The sequence below is a fragment of the Falco naumanni genome, chromosome 4 (assembly GCF_017639655.2).
Source record: "Falco naumanni isolate bFalNau1 chromosome 4, bFalNau1.pat, whole genome shotgun sequence".
Classification (NCBI taxonomy): Eukaryota; Metazoa; Chordata; class Aves; order Falconiformes; family Falconidae; genus Falco; species Falco naumanni.
Genome location: NC_054057.1, coordinates 88,990,944 through 89,005,187, shown reverse-complemented (window position 1 = coordinate 89,005,187; position 14,244 = coordinate 88,990,944). Strand labels below are relative to the sequence as shown.

Sequence of the window (14,244 nt, the reverse complement as noted above, 5' to 3'; positions counted from 1 at the left end):
AGGTATCTGCTCCTGAGATCATCCAGTCAGGCATAACAGGACCAGCAGCTATATTTGATCATAATTCTTATGCAAAGCCTGGAGACAAAATATCTCAGGCATTGAATCAACATGAATACATGAGGGGAAAAAAACACCTGGAATACAAGGATGCCTCCAAATCATGAGTTTTCTTATGCTATCACATCAGTAACACAGATCACTATCTGAGGAACTACTCTAAATAGAAAAACATCACTCCAATCAACCATTCCCTCTCATGCTTTCTAACAGGACAAAAATACACTTCTCAGGATCTAAGACAAGCCTGAGTCTCTGTAGTGGTCTTTGAAATCAAGTTGCTTTGTTTAGTACTGCTTAATGTATAGACCTGTGAGTTACCACTGCACTATGAACTGCAGCGTTAGAGAACTATATGGACTAACTTAGGTATCGGAACAGCCCAATTACATACCCACCAACGACCAGACGAAATTCTTCTGCCAGCACAATGATGGTGCCATCCAAATAAAATCCTGGCTTTCATCACTATCTGCAGGAGCTAGTAAGAAGCTAAGACTGAACTAGAAGCAAATGATTGCTGGTTGTCTTCTCATGAGAGAGTGAGGCTACAGCTCCTACACCAACCACACACACCTGCTGGAATTAGTGCAGAGGCTCAGATGTCAGCATTGCACAGCTGTTCTCAATCTGAAAGCTGCCATCCTCAGAGCAATGGCTCTTTTCTTTTACAAACACACGCTTATCTTTTCCAAGTCTCATGTAACATGACCACCTGCCAAAACCCAATGCTATTCTAGCACTTCCTTAATAACCTTGCACAAAAAAAGGTGGGTCAGCAATAGTTCCAGATCCTGGAGTTTGCTAAAATGTAACTTTTTTTCCTTCTTTTTAAATGCTTAAGTGCCAATTTAAAAGGGTAAAGATCTTTAAGTTTCAGAACCATCAGTGCCTATAGCAATTCTCTGTGCAAATCTATTGTTTCATTCTGTGATTAGCAGAAACTGCCTCAGGAGACCAGGCCAAAATTCACTGCCAGTACAGCCTCGCACTCAACTCCAGGCAGCCTTCAGCTGATTTACTGTTATCTACACACACACACATTAATGAGAAATGGCTAAAGTTATTGTATCATAGGTTATGTGTCTCCCTTTGGGTGGAAGTTTGCAGTCTGACCTTTTATTTCAGCAAAACCATCTAAAAAAAGCTGAAGACAGACTTCCTGGATAAAAGGCATACTTCATTAAAAGGTTACACTTCCACAAAATGAATGAAAATACTTCCTTTCTTACCTGAATATCCACAGTTTTGAGGTTTTATCACTAAACCATAAGGACAAGTATTAATTGCACCATCACAATTAAAGAAGCTTGGCCACTAATAACCTAGAAGTATTGTGTTACCTGGAGTTTCTTTTTAAACTATTTACAGATGAAGGGTGGCTGGGCATAGTCAGATGAGCTCAAACTGACAGCAGCCAACAAGCAAAAAAGGTTATTGCTCCCCCTCTGTCACCCTCCATTGAAGGCTGCCATCCCTTCTGTTCCGCTAGCTGTCTGCTCAATTCCCTAACTCTACTCTTTGAGGTGATCTACATTTTAGAAAGAAATACTGGCTTAGGAAAAAATTTAGAACAATTTCTTAACTCATTTTAGCAGCAACTAAAAACCACATCTGACTATTCTCTAAACAGGAATTTGTTGCATTTGCTGTTCATGTTAATATTTGAAGGCTTCCTTGGGCAAGCTTACAAGATAACACACACAGCACACCCAAAGAAAAGCAGAGGGAGACTGTCTTCAGCAGAGGAGGGCTGAAGTCAGTAGTTATTGGAATGCACCAGGAAAACAGATTTGTTTCCAGCAAGTGACAGACATCAAAACAAAAGAACCCTCAACGGACACGTTCTCTTAGGAAGCCAGAGGAGTTCAGGAAGCTAGAAGAGTTTAGTAGCTAGATCTGGCATCTTTTGGACACACAAGGTTTAAATCTCAGCTGATCCTAAAATACTGGATGTCTTCAAGTGATTCTGGGAGCATCATCTGTGGCACAGAAAAAAAAAGTTGTTTTCTTAGACTGTCACTGCTAGAGCAGACTCTTTTTAGAGATGAAAACTTAAGACACTCATCAAGGAGTTAAACCAACACTAATTCAAAAACCACTCTTTTTTTTCTTCTCCCACAAACTGGTATTGCACCTGAAGCATTTAAGAACTTTGGTAAACCAAACCCAAAACTTAGTCTTTCAGCACAACAAATCATCTGAAAACCAACATCCACCGCAAAAGCATGCCCAGCACAGAAACTGCTCTGCAGACAGACCAGCAAGCAGCAGCTGTTACAGCCTCCCCACCCCCACCACACATGACAAACCCTCACATCTCTACGCCAGGATGCTCTGCAGACCAAGCAGTCAAACTTCTCACAGGTATACAATGTGAACTAACCACACTCTTCCTGTTAAGAAACGGTTCACATATCCAATTCATGCTCTTCCTTAGCAAAAAAATTAATTAATGGTAACCAAGCCACACCAACCTGTGCTTTCCCCTAGCAATGACACAAGCATATCCCACTTTTGAGACCTACTTCTGGAGGAGTATGAGGAGACAAGACGTGCAGGGGTTTCGCAGCAAGCTGCGGCTGACACACACCAGCACTGGCACAGGTGGGTTCAGCCAGGACCACGTCTCACTGCCATGGCTTTAAGGAGTCAAAACCAAACAGCTGTGCAACACAAACAGCAAGCACCCCAGCCCCAACAGGAGCACTGAAGACTGGAGCTACAGGTTATCCCAGCTGAAGGGTGACACAGTGAACAATCACAGCACCACACACCCTGAAGGGACCGTTCTACAACAACACTTTCACCTTGCCAGTCAGTCAACCACGACTGGCCTGAATCATATTAAGTTCAGTCATAACAGAACCCAATCAAAAGTCACTTTTCTTTCATTTCTCCAATTTTAACCATTATTCAGCCTCATACTTGTGGTAATGCACGCTCACCACTCCTTACAGACAAGCGGTATTATACCTTACTATGACAACCCACTAAAGCCTAAGATGCTTGTTCAACACTCTCCCACCAGCAGTGATTCACAAACACCAAGCCTCTTACAGGTGCAATATCACTCCCAGAAAAGGCTACAGTCTTTTTGATTCAAACTAGTATACCTGGAGATCATGAAAAACACATTTATTTGCTAACAGGATAATCAACATGGAAACTAGCTTCCAGAAAAACAGCCAACAACTCACAAGGACAGGCCACTAAGGATTTTTTGTAAGGGATACCAACCATCTCAAACAAATCTGAGAAATACAGAAATTTGCCAATTTGTCTCTGAAGAGACTTCTCATCATAACCCATCACACAAGTTGCATCAACAGCATCCATCTCAACATCTCAGTGCCCTTTAATGTTCTTTGAAACTTTTTAGACAACTTGTAGGGCAGTTTTAGGGCAACATTCTCCAATGCACACAATTTCACCTTTCAGGTTACTTCTTCACATCAAAAGAAAACTTCATCTTACACTCAAATTCTTTGCATTCCACATACCAGCATTCACTTTTAGTCACACAAGTTTGAATAATGGAGCTGCAGTTACTGCAAACACCACTTAAATGATGTTTTTCATGAAATGGCATGTTTTACAAAGATAGAACAACCTTATCTTACAGAGAAGGAAATAACCTTGCTACGGATATACAGCCAGGGACACACAGAATCTATGTACTCTTACAGATTCTCAGAGCTACTGCAGGAATTGTTGCATCGTTCACAGAACAACAGCTTTTTGGAAAATGAGCACCAATTTTAATTGATGGAATTACATAGACCATAACTTATTGGTATTACAAGTTAAAAAAAACGCACCCATTTGGATCACAGACTCCCAAGTCCCTCGCATGCTAAAACACACACCAAAATTGTAATGGTTCAGCAAACCATTTCACACCTGGAGCTCTGGTGTGTGCCTCCAGTTTTCATGAAAGCAGTTCAGAGGAAACAAAACTACTGTTGTGCCCAATGCTGTTTTAGTATACTACCACAGCCATATAACAACATCCAGGTTAGACTGAGGAACACATATTTAAAGTCTGCTGCACTAAGTTGTGCCCATCTGCAATTGAGAAATTTACCAAGCTATCCCCCTCCTGATCCTAGCTCTGCTTGTAGGGGAATGACAGGAGGAATAACCGCAGTATAGACAAAGACCCTCTTCTCAACCACAGCACTTCACTGCCAGTTACAGTTTAGCCTAGCATTGCAGACAGTCCATCTTGCTGTCCTGTTACAGGATCATCATCATCAGTCTATTAAGCCAGACAGGTAGGCAGTTTAGATCAGTGTCCCTCCAGTATCATCTCACCCTCAACCACTGGTGCTCATGAATAAAAAGCTCTTCAGAACAGTGTGTCTGCTAAATACATAATGTACAGCAGTGGAGTACCCTGAATGATTCAGTCAGGTATCTACTTTCAACATATTAGTTTTCCTTTTTTAAAAAAAAAGGAAATAACAAATAAACAGTCTTTTCCGGAAGACCGCGATGTGTTTGGCTACCTTTCGTTGTAATCCACAAATAATTGATACGACTGCCACTGCCCCGGAGCATTAGCATGAACACTCACATCACAGAAAAGATAACCATGTCCAAGTAGTTTACAAATGGAGGGTAACAGATATTATCAGTGCACACTGGCCTCTTCTAAGCCTATACAGAGGAAGTTACCCAACTTCCTCATTCCTGGTTTAGAATTCTATGTGAAAGTACAGCTAAAAGCCTTTAAGGTAAAATACAGTCATGAAGGCTGGTGAATTTCTGCGCTTCTTGAACAACTAAGGTTCCCCATCTTCTGTGACCCAGGTAGGACAAAGCTCCACAGTCACAAAGCAAAGCTCACCCAGCTCTGCTAGTCTTGCACAGCACAGGCAGATTGCCCTATAAGACTGGCTGCTTTCTATGACCAACAAAGACCTGTGCATAGGAAGGCAAGCAAGACCTACTTATTTTCTAGCCTTCACTGAAGATACTTTCCAATTCAAGGCAGGTATCTCCTAACTTAATCTGAACAGTCCATCTAACCAAACAGAGAAACCACCACTGCCTTCCAGGTGCATTTCAATGACAACTTAATGTCTGTCAAATTCATGGAAGAAAATCTCTGTAGACCTTGGTGGCATTTAAGAACCAAATGGGTAAGCAGCGAAGACTCAGGTCACACAACACAAGCTCTCCTGAAAGGAATCTTTTGAATATTCCTACAGCAGGTTCGAACAAGTCACTCTCCGCATAATGCCAGCTGGATATTCTGGTGCTCCTACAGTCCCACTGTCCGTATGTATATTCCACTGCTAAAACCATGAATAACGGTGCAGATCAATCTGAATCTAGGCAAAGTAAGCCTAGAGTTCTCGTCGCCCTTTAATCAGATAGCCTTTTCTTCCCATTTGTTATGAAGTCATAGTAGGCATACATACCTCGAAATTGCTCAAGCTAGCTTGTCTCTTTGCATAGATATGATCACAGTTGTAATCCGAATGTCTTCAACAGAGGTCTAATTTTTAAAATACTCAGAAGTATAAATTCCACAGGAAACAGGACAGTCACGGGAGGGAAGAAGATACGATTTATCAGCTTCTACATTTGTAGATGTCTGCAGTCAGTAGTGTAGGTAATTTTCAGAGTAAATCTTGGCAATAAAGCTTCTTTGTAGAGGAGAAAGACCTGTCAAAATTAGCAAGCATAGTAAGAAACACCATTAACGTCTGATAAGGAACAAAACAGCCCCACAGATTCAGAGTCTCCTCTGAATTAACTCTTACTTGAAATACTGTGTTTCTGCTAGCTTTGACATATTTAAAATCAGAAGCAGCCTCAAGTTCTCATTCTCTGAGTACTTTAATACATTATCTCAAGGAGGAAAATGCTTTAAGCATTCAGATAATGTTTGATCATAACAGAGCATGCAACACAATGCCACACCACAAAGTGCCTTGTTTCACACAAAGCTTCCCAGCTCATTAAACGCCTTGATGTTCACTGCCCATTGTCACACAGGAATGCTTGTGTGACCAGTGTCTGACTAAAGAATTAAGCTGCTTTCCAAAATGAGGACCAACACAGAGAGCAATGGAAGAAGAACACAGCACAGGTATAAGGTACATACTAGGGGAGTTCCTGCATGGCATAAGCATTTAGGAGTGTTGGTGTACTTCTGAGCTTACCTAATTAGGAATTAAGTTCATAAAATGGAAACACTTTGGGGCAGAGACCTTCTGCCTCTGTGTTGGCATTTCACATAGTATGGCAGATCTAGGTTCCAAATCAAAGCTGTCCAGTGTTACTGTGATACAAGTTTCTGTACTTTTGGTGCAACAGCAGGATTCTTTACAAATAAAAAAGGTCAGCTAATTTTGCAATATCATAAAAAGCTTCTGAAAGTCTGAAGATATGTCATTTTGCAAGACATATGTTTAACTCCATACAAGTACTTGTTTCCTCCTTTTTTCTTTTTCCTTCCATGACCATTTGAACATGCTTGGTTGGAGGAACAATTTTAAGAAGCTGGAGCTTATACTCAAGCTTAAAGAATCAGTTCACTGTGCCATGACAACATACAGTATCTCAACTGTTCAGGGGATTTATGAGGCAGACTACTCACTTTCTAGTAGTGCTGACAAATCACATCTAGCCTGCCACCTTCACATTGCATTTCACATATCTTCACTTTTTCCAAAGATGCCAGTTTATCCCATATTAAACACTGCTGAGTTCACAGAATGACAGCCCAGTTGAGGCTGGCAGGGACCTCAGGAGGTCACCTGGTCCAACCCCCTGCTCAGACAGGGCCACCCAGAGCTGGGTGCCCACAAACCACTTCAACAAGCCTCACTGTAGAAATGCTACCCGCTCTCCCTCAACCTGGAGAGTTAGCATGAGTGCCCTATTAGTTCTAAAGAGACTCACATCCTTATCATAAGCGTACATCTTCTCTGTAAGTATCGTTTAGTCAAGCAGCATTCAAGCGCACTGCAGCGATCACCTTTCACAATGCCTTAGAGGACAGAGGCAAAGGAGAACCACTAACCATATTTAAGGTGTGAGGAAACTTCAGGTCCATCAAGGGGAAGCTAGTCAGGCAGCTCACCTGAGCAACAGCTTAAACTCAGTGATTCCCAGCTACCAGTGATCCCAAAGCCCAGCTTTCACTAGAAGATGACAGCTGAAACTGGCTGAGAACAACACACCACACTGTGAAAACACACTGGAAAAGCAAGTGGAGAAAGATGACTCCTCCCCCAGACCTCTGAGCAAAAATTCCTAGAAACCCAGCCCAAGATATTATCATACCATTTTTTTCTGAACAGTTCAAAAACAAGGTTTGCCTAACTCCAGTGCAAGCCCCAGCAGCCTGCTCAATACAAACGCCACCAGCTTATAGACAAGCACCAAAGCATCCACCAGAACAGATGACTCGCTAGATATAACCCATTTCCTAAGGAAAGTACCTCTTTAAACACACAGAAAAAAACCTGTCGTCTTTTAATGATTTCTGGTTTGTATCTGAACTAGATGCAGGTTTTAATTATTGGATCTTTAGCTACAACAAGATGGTACAGACCTGCTTAAAAAAACAAAAGCCAGCAACTTCTATGTGGTACATGGGGGGACGGGACACCCCCACACTTTTCAGTGGCAAAAAAATGAAGCTATCCACAACATGCTGACCTTGCTTAAGACAGGACCACCAGTGAGTAGCAAGGACTGGGCCACTTGCTCTCCATAGTCAGGAGGACTGTCCTGCACTGGCTCTGGTGCGGGGCATTACCAGTAGCCCAGACAGGGGGTATTAACAGCTTCCACCTTGCAGCAGATGATTGTAAGGTCTGTGGCCGACGGACACCGTTTCTGATGCAGTGGTAGTTACGTTTCTCCCGCTATACTTCCAATTGTACCTTTACCCCTGCAGCTCGCACCGTTACACCTTCTGCCCACCAAGAAGCCTCCTTAAGTTTCCTCACAGATCGAATCTTGTAGCGAAGGTGACACCTCGACCCCATGTATGTGCTTTGCTGGCCCCAGCGTCCGTTACCCGGTAGTTCTGGTGTCAGGGACAACAGCGGCTGTACACACAGGTTAAGCTGACAGTTTCAGTTCTAAGCCTCACGACGTTTGGTACCTGTAGAGCTCAGGAGGCACTGCTTTACATCTGCAGTGCTCTCCTATAACGGCCGGTCTCGGAACACCCGTTTTTACAACGGCAAAACGGGAGCTCCCTCAACATGCCAGCACAACGGGACAACGAGCCCCGCGGCGCTGCGGCGGGCAGCCACAGGCAAGGAACGCGCCCGGGCCTCAGCCCGCCCCGGGCCGCCGGCCAGGCCAGGCGCGCTCGCGTCCTCCGAAACAAAGGGCCCCGCCGCCCCGGGAGGGGCCGGGCGGCTGCGAGGGCCCCGCGCCCCCCGGGCAGGCAGCGCCTCGGCGCAGGCCTCGCTGCCGGCGCCCCCCCGCCTCGCGCCAGGCCTCGGCGCCCTCCCACGGGCTGCACCTGCGCCCCCCCGCAACGCGCCCTCCCCCGCCGGTCTCGGCAACGGCGCCCGCCAGCCCCGCCTGGCCGGAGCGGGGTGAGGGGCCCCCCTCCAGGGGTGGGGGCAGCTCCGAGCCGGCCGCAGAGAAGCGGGGCGCAGGCGGGGCAGGCGGGGCTGGCGGGGCGGGCAGGCGCGGCCCAGCGACGGCCCCGGGAGCGGGCGCGGCCCGCGGGCACTCACCGGCCGAGCCCAGGCACCGCAAGCGCGTCGCCGCCGGCTGCTCCATCCCCGCGCGCCGCCACACCGCTGCCCCGCCGCGCGCGACGTCAGCGCGCAGCCTCGCGGAGCGGGGCGGGAGGCCGCGCCTACTCCCGGCACCCCCCGCGGCCCGGGCCTCGGCCCTGCCCCCGCGGCCGGGCCCGCAGCCGGGGCAGCGCCACTTCCGCCGCGCCGTGCCCCCCAGCCGGGGCCGGCCCGGGGCTTGTGGCTCGACGCTGGCGGGCCGCAGGGCAGGGCCCCCGTCCTGCCTGGAGGAGCACCCGGGCGCGAAGGTACAGTTGTACCGCTCGCAGGCCCTAAGCGCCTTTCCAGCGGCCAGAACTGCCGACGGCAGGGCCGTGCCCCCCACCGGTCCTAGCGCCTTTTCGACGTGTTGGGGTTTTCTCCCTTCGAGGCAACCAGCCGCCGCCGCCGCACAAGGCCCCGCACTGAACAGTTCCATCATGCCTGAGCTCTGTTGGGCAGCTGCAGCCTTGGTGTCCCGGCACAGGTGTTGCTTTGCTCCCTCCGGCCCAACAACGGCCTGTGTGCAGCGGTCACTGAGGTCTCTGTGTAACACAGCCCACTCCAGGAAGGATCCTTAGATGAAACGGTGCACAACCCGCCATTTGCCACATGCAACAGTGCTTAGGGTTGTGATGATGGTACAGAAACTTCTAGAGTAGTCAGACTGTATTGTTCATCTTTCAGAAGGGCTCCTTGATCAGCTGCTTCTGGCTTCAGTTGACCCGACCATCTCTCTTCATCTGAACAGCAATGTTACCTAGGGTGACTGTGCTTGTATACTTTTAGTAGGCTGCACCCTTTCTGGAAGCTGATTGAATGAAAAATTCACCCTGATCTGTATTTGTCTCATGCAATTAATGCATTTAGCTGCAAAAAAAGTTGGAATTTATACAACCCGACCTTTATTTCAAAGCGGTGCTTGTTACCTCTTGTATTTTTTCATGTAAAGCTCAAGAACACCAGCCAGTATCTTTCCCCCTCAAATCCCTTCCTCAACACCCCCAGCTATCTTTTCTTCCCCCGTCCTTCCCCCAGGTCACACTGTAGTGTGCCCCTGAAGCTAGAGCAGAGCCTGGCTATGACACGTTGGAGTGTACGGAGAAGGCATTAGCTGTATGCTGAATTCAAGCACTGCCACTTGAAGTTACAGTCACCAGGTGTGGCAGAGAGGACATGGATCCTGACATGCCAAGAAAACCTGAAGGCTAGGAATAAGAGATGGTGAATCTTTGCCTACTAAAGCCAATATGCACCACTGACATAGTCAAAACTCCACTGAGGAGCGAGGAGGGTAATGGATGTATCATCTGTCAAGGGCCTCTCCCTCCTTACCACCTTCCTTCATTGATGCTTCGGTAGTCAAATAATCCTCATGCCTTTCATAAACAACTGGTTATTCAAGGTCTAGCTGAGCGTTGCATGCTTTGCAGGATTTAGGAAATGAGGACTGTTTATTTAAAGCTGAGGGGAACTTTGCTCCTTCCCCTATCTCCTAAAAAAAATAATAACTTAGCAGAACTAGTAAGAGATCTTTTAAAATTTCTCTTTAAACCACTTCTCACCTCTCCTCCTTTTTAAAGCTGAACAACCCAGTGCTGGGATCTTGTGTCAGCACATGAGAACAGATGGTGAGACTGACCAAATGCAGCAAGTAAACCTGACCAGCTGAATTTCATTGGCTGACTTCAGGGTGTATACAATGTAAACAAACAGCATATATGGTGACATTTATATTAAAAATATTAATTCATTTTTTCTTAGTTATATTAATAACAAATATTCAAGTAACAAACTGTTAGTGCTAGATCTCCAGTTGACATTGTGTTTGGCTTTAAACCTGTAAGTCTAATAACTACAACATGACCGAGACTATCTGATTCAAAAGTTCACAGGAAATCTGTGGTTTTAGACAACACACAGTAGGGATGAACCAGGTAGCCAAGGAATTAATTAAGAGTACAATTATCCCTCTCTGCAGGTACTGGGTATTGATGTTTTGGCTTATTAATTATACTCCTTCTTTCTAAAAGGACCTTCTGCAATATATTTCTACATACATGATCTTGTACTGTGTAATTAATTTTCAAAAAGCATTTTATATTCATAAAATCAAAGATGGGAACATTGCAAATCTACAAATAGATGTTCAAGAAATGACTTTGGTATCATAGCTTTGTAGCATCTTCTCTGTTTTTTCAGAACAGCTGAACCCAAGGGAGCCCAGTATCTTTGAAAGCCAGACAACACTATGTTTCTGTGCATGCACAATTCAGATTTGTAGACCTACACGGATCTACGGACAGGAGCCAACAATTACTACAGAGACTTCTGTTTTGGACACTTATCTGAGCTATCACTGTTATAGAGCTCCAGAGTTTCAGGTGATCAATGTGCCAACTTAAAATCAGTTCACTCCTCACGCTCTGGGCCTCGCTGGTCTCTGTCCAACACAGTGCCTTGTGCCAGTGCAGAGTGAATGCAAAACCAGCACAGCATTTACTTCTGAGCTGGTGGCATTCAGCACGGCTTTTAATGCTCATTTGCTCAGGAAAGTCCTGTGACAGACTGTGGGCCTAAATAGAATGTAGGAGGTTGCAAGCCAGGCTAAAACGCCAGAGCAAATAGCTTGCATGGGGCTGAAACTGGGGAGGGTCACTTTGTGCTTCTATTAGCTGCTTTTGGTTCTGCAGGGGGCAGGGGCTGGGGGGTGGGGGCTGGGGAAACCAGCTCGTGGAGTGATTAGGTTTACTTTTCTATGCCTACCTCAAAACATTACTTATACTCCCCTGGTCAGTTCTTATGATGCCACCCGTGGTTTGTTAGCCAGGCTCCTCAGTAAGGTGAGAGTCACCAGCCTTGCAGATTTCAACCACTGTGCCTCCAGATGGTTTAGGGGTTTTTTTGGTCCCACCCTTGTATAGTTTTTGCTCTTTCAATAGGGGGTTTCTGGGAAGAAACCAAATAGCAGACTGAAGACAGACATGAAATAACCAGGTGAATTGAATATAACAGACTGATAAATCACATTCAGATTAAAGTTAAACTCTTTAATCTCCAGTCACTATAGAAACTAACCCTGCCCAGCTGCTGGGATACCATTTCAGAAGCACCAGCAGGCATCACCTATACTGCCAGAAATGGTGAATAAAGGACATGAGTTACCCTGGCAGATTTGTTACTGACAGAAACACAAGCTCAGGAGGGCAGTATTGCTTAGAATGGTGAAAAAGCTTTGCTCATCTGACCTGGAAAAAATGTACCTTCATTTCATCATCATCATTATCAAAATTCAGTATCAGCTCTCAGGGAGGCCTTAACGCAACAACCATGAGTTTGTCTTGTGACTGCTGCTCTCCTGAAATCTGATTCCCTTTACATTCACATGGCAATTTCATTCCTTCTTGCACAGTGTCAGAAGACATGGCTACATCACAGATGTCTCCCAATATCCGTGTTCAGTTTTGCAGTGCACTCACAATGAGAGAATTATTACTCTGAGATGTACCAACAGATGTCTGGGGATAGGGTTTGGCATGATACTAGGCAAAGAGAGGAGAAAAAAAGGTTTTACGGGTCACAAACAATTTCCAGTATTTTGCAAAGGGTTACTTGACAGGGTTTGCATGCCAGGCAGTTCAATGCAGGCTGAGCATGGGCCTCTTTGGCCACCACCTGCAGTGCACCTTCTGGCTGCAGTGTTAGACAACAAAGTTTTCAAGCTGTTCAACTCCCAGATTTGTAGAGTGACTGACCTCACCATCTCAAAGCTTAGAAGACCACATCCCCAGCAGTATGAGTGAGCTCAGCAGAGTATGCCCCATTTAGTCTGCTATCATCTGTCCTTGCAGCCTCAAGTGGCTTGCAGACAAGTTGGACCAGGGCCCAGAGACAACCCTGATGTCACACGCCCCATGGGTGATTGAGCTGCCCTTCAGATGCCTAAGTGAAGGTGTGTAGGTGTGCCCAAGCTCCCAGCATCTTGCTTCTGGCAGTGCATGCTCACTGGCCAGGTGCCAGAGCTTCTCTTTCTAATACAGTTCCTATAGTTACTAGTCAGTAGGACTACATGTAAATGTTAGCCACGCTTCCTCCTTGGTGCTACATGGTACAAAAGCTCATGTGCTTTAATCAGTCCACTGAAGGGCTACCCTGCTCACACAGAGATGAGTAATATGAAATTTTGTGTAGGGAAAACGCCATTTTTTTTCTAGTAAGGGTAAAAAGATACTTCTTTATTGCGAGCGTGGTGAGACACTGGAACAGGTTTCCAGAGAAGCTGTGGATGCCCCATCATTGGAAGTGTTCAAGGTCAGGCTGGATGGGGCTTTGAGCCACCTGATCCAGTGAACGATGTCGCTGCCCATGGCTTAGACTTAGATGATCTTTAAGGTCCCTTCCAGCTGAAACCATTCTATGATTCAATTAAATTTGATTGTTGAAACACAGAATATGCTGTAACCCTCTGTTGAAGCATGAACACGAGCACTTTGCCATCCTTGTGGGCTGAGATCTAAAGCTCTGGAAGATGTGCTCTCACTCTCATTTCATAGCCTACCATACAATAGTGCCACAGAAGAAATCTCCCTGTACACATTTTCTTCCTCAACTAGCTGATTTACGCACTAAAGCATGCAATTTCAATCACACACTGAAATACCGTCACAGACACTTACGTGAAGAGAAGGGCCTTGCCAAAAACACAGAGGGGAAAAAATAAATAAACACAAGCACTGGCCAAAACTGTAATATCTGAACTGCACCGGCAGCTGCAAATGGAAAGAGACATGAGAGGACAGGACTGTAAGTCTAGGCTGCTCTCTTGGTTAAGGATCTCCAAGAAGAGCCTGAAGAAAAAGGTGCACTATCTGCTGGAGGATGATAAAAGAAACACTGCAACTGCTATGATGGCAGATGGGGCTGGGCTATGATGTTTCTTCTCACAGGGTTTGACCACACACTGCTCTTCTCTACCACTACCTCTCTGTTGCAGTAAGTAGTGCAATCATCCCAAAGTTTTTATTTGGCTGACACTAACATATCTGAGTTCCTCTTTCTCAGTCTCTTCTCCCTCATTCCCTTGTTCGGTAGCTGCCACTGAAAACCAATGGCAAAACACAGCTGAGACACAGGTAGGTATCTTGGGAAAATAAATGACCTCCTAATGACTTCAGTAGCTTCTCTTTCACAGTCAGACTGCTCTGGGCTGTGGTCTTGTCAGGCTTGCTAAGCTGACCAAGGAAAGCAGTGGCACTTGGACTGGAGATGTCTAGGAAAGCAGATGCTGAATGACTGAGTATCTGACACTTCCTTGTGAGTCAGGTTAGATGCTGTGCCTTGCCCAAATGGCAGGAGGAAGCACTCATGGCTTGAATGTCTGTCATTCCCATAAGAAAGAAAACCAAAGTCTCTGCTGCTTACA

At 45.8% G+C, this 14,244-nt stretch overlaps 1 protein-coding gene across 4 annotated transcripts in view; it reads right to left on the bottom strand.

Annotated features, from left to right (window-relative positions):
• The window catches only part of TMCC1 (transmembrane and coiled-coil domain family 1), a 120,311-nt gene extending 111,434 nt beyond the window's left edge, over positions 1 to 8,877 (bottom strand). For 2 of the 4 annotated variants that reach the window (XM_040589933.1, XM_040589932.1), the window contains exons 1-2: positions 8,781 to 8,877; positions 5,490 to 5,736 (exon numbers count right to left, since the gene is read on the bottom strand). The gene's annotated coding sequence lies outside the window, so the exon portion shown is untranslated. Of the gene's footprint in view, positions 1 to 5,489; positions 5,737 to 7,099; positions 7,257 to 8,780 lie in introns of those variants that run through there. The other 2 variants (XM_040589936.1, XM_040589935.1) reach the window with 2 other exon arrangements.
• Between the last annotated feature and the right edge of the window lie 5,367 nt (positions 8,878 to 14,244).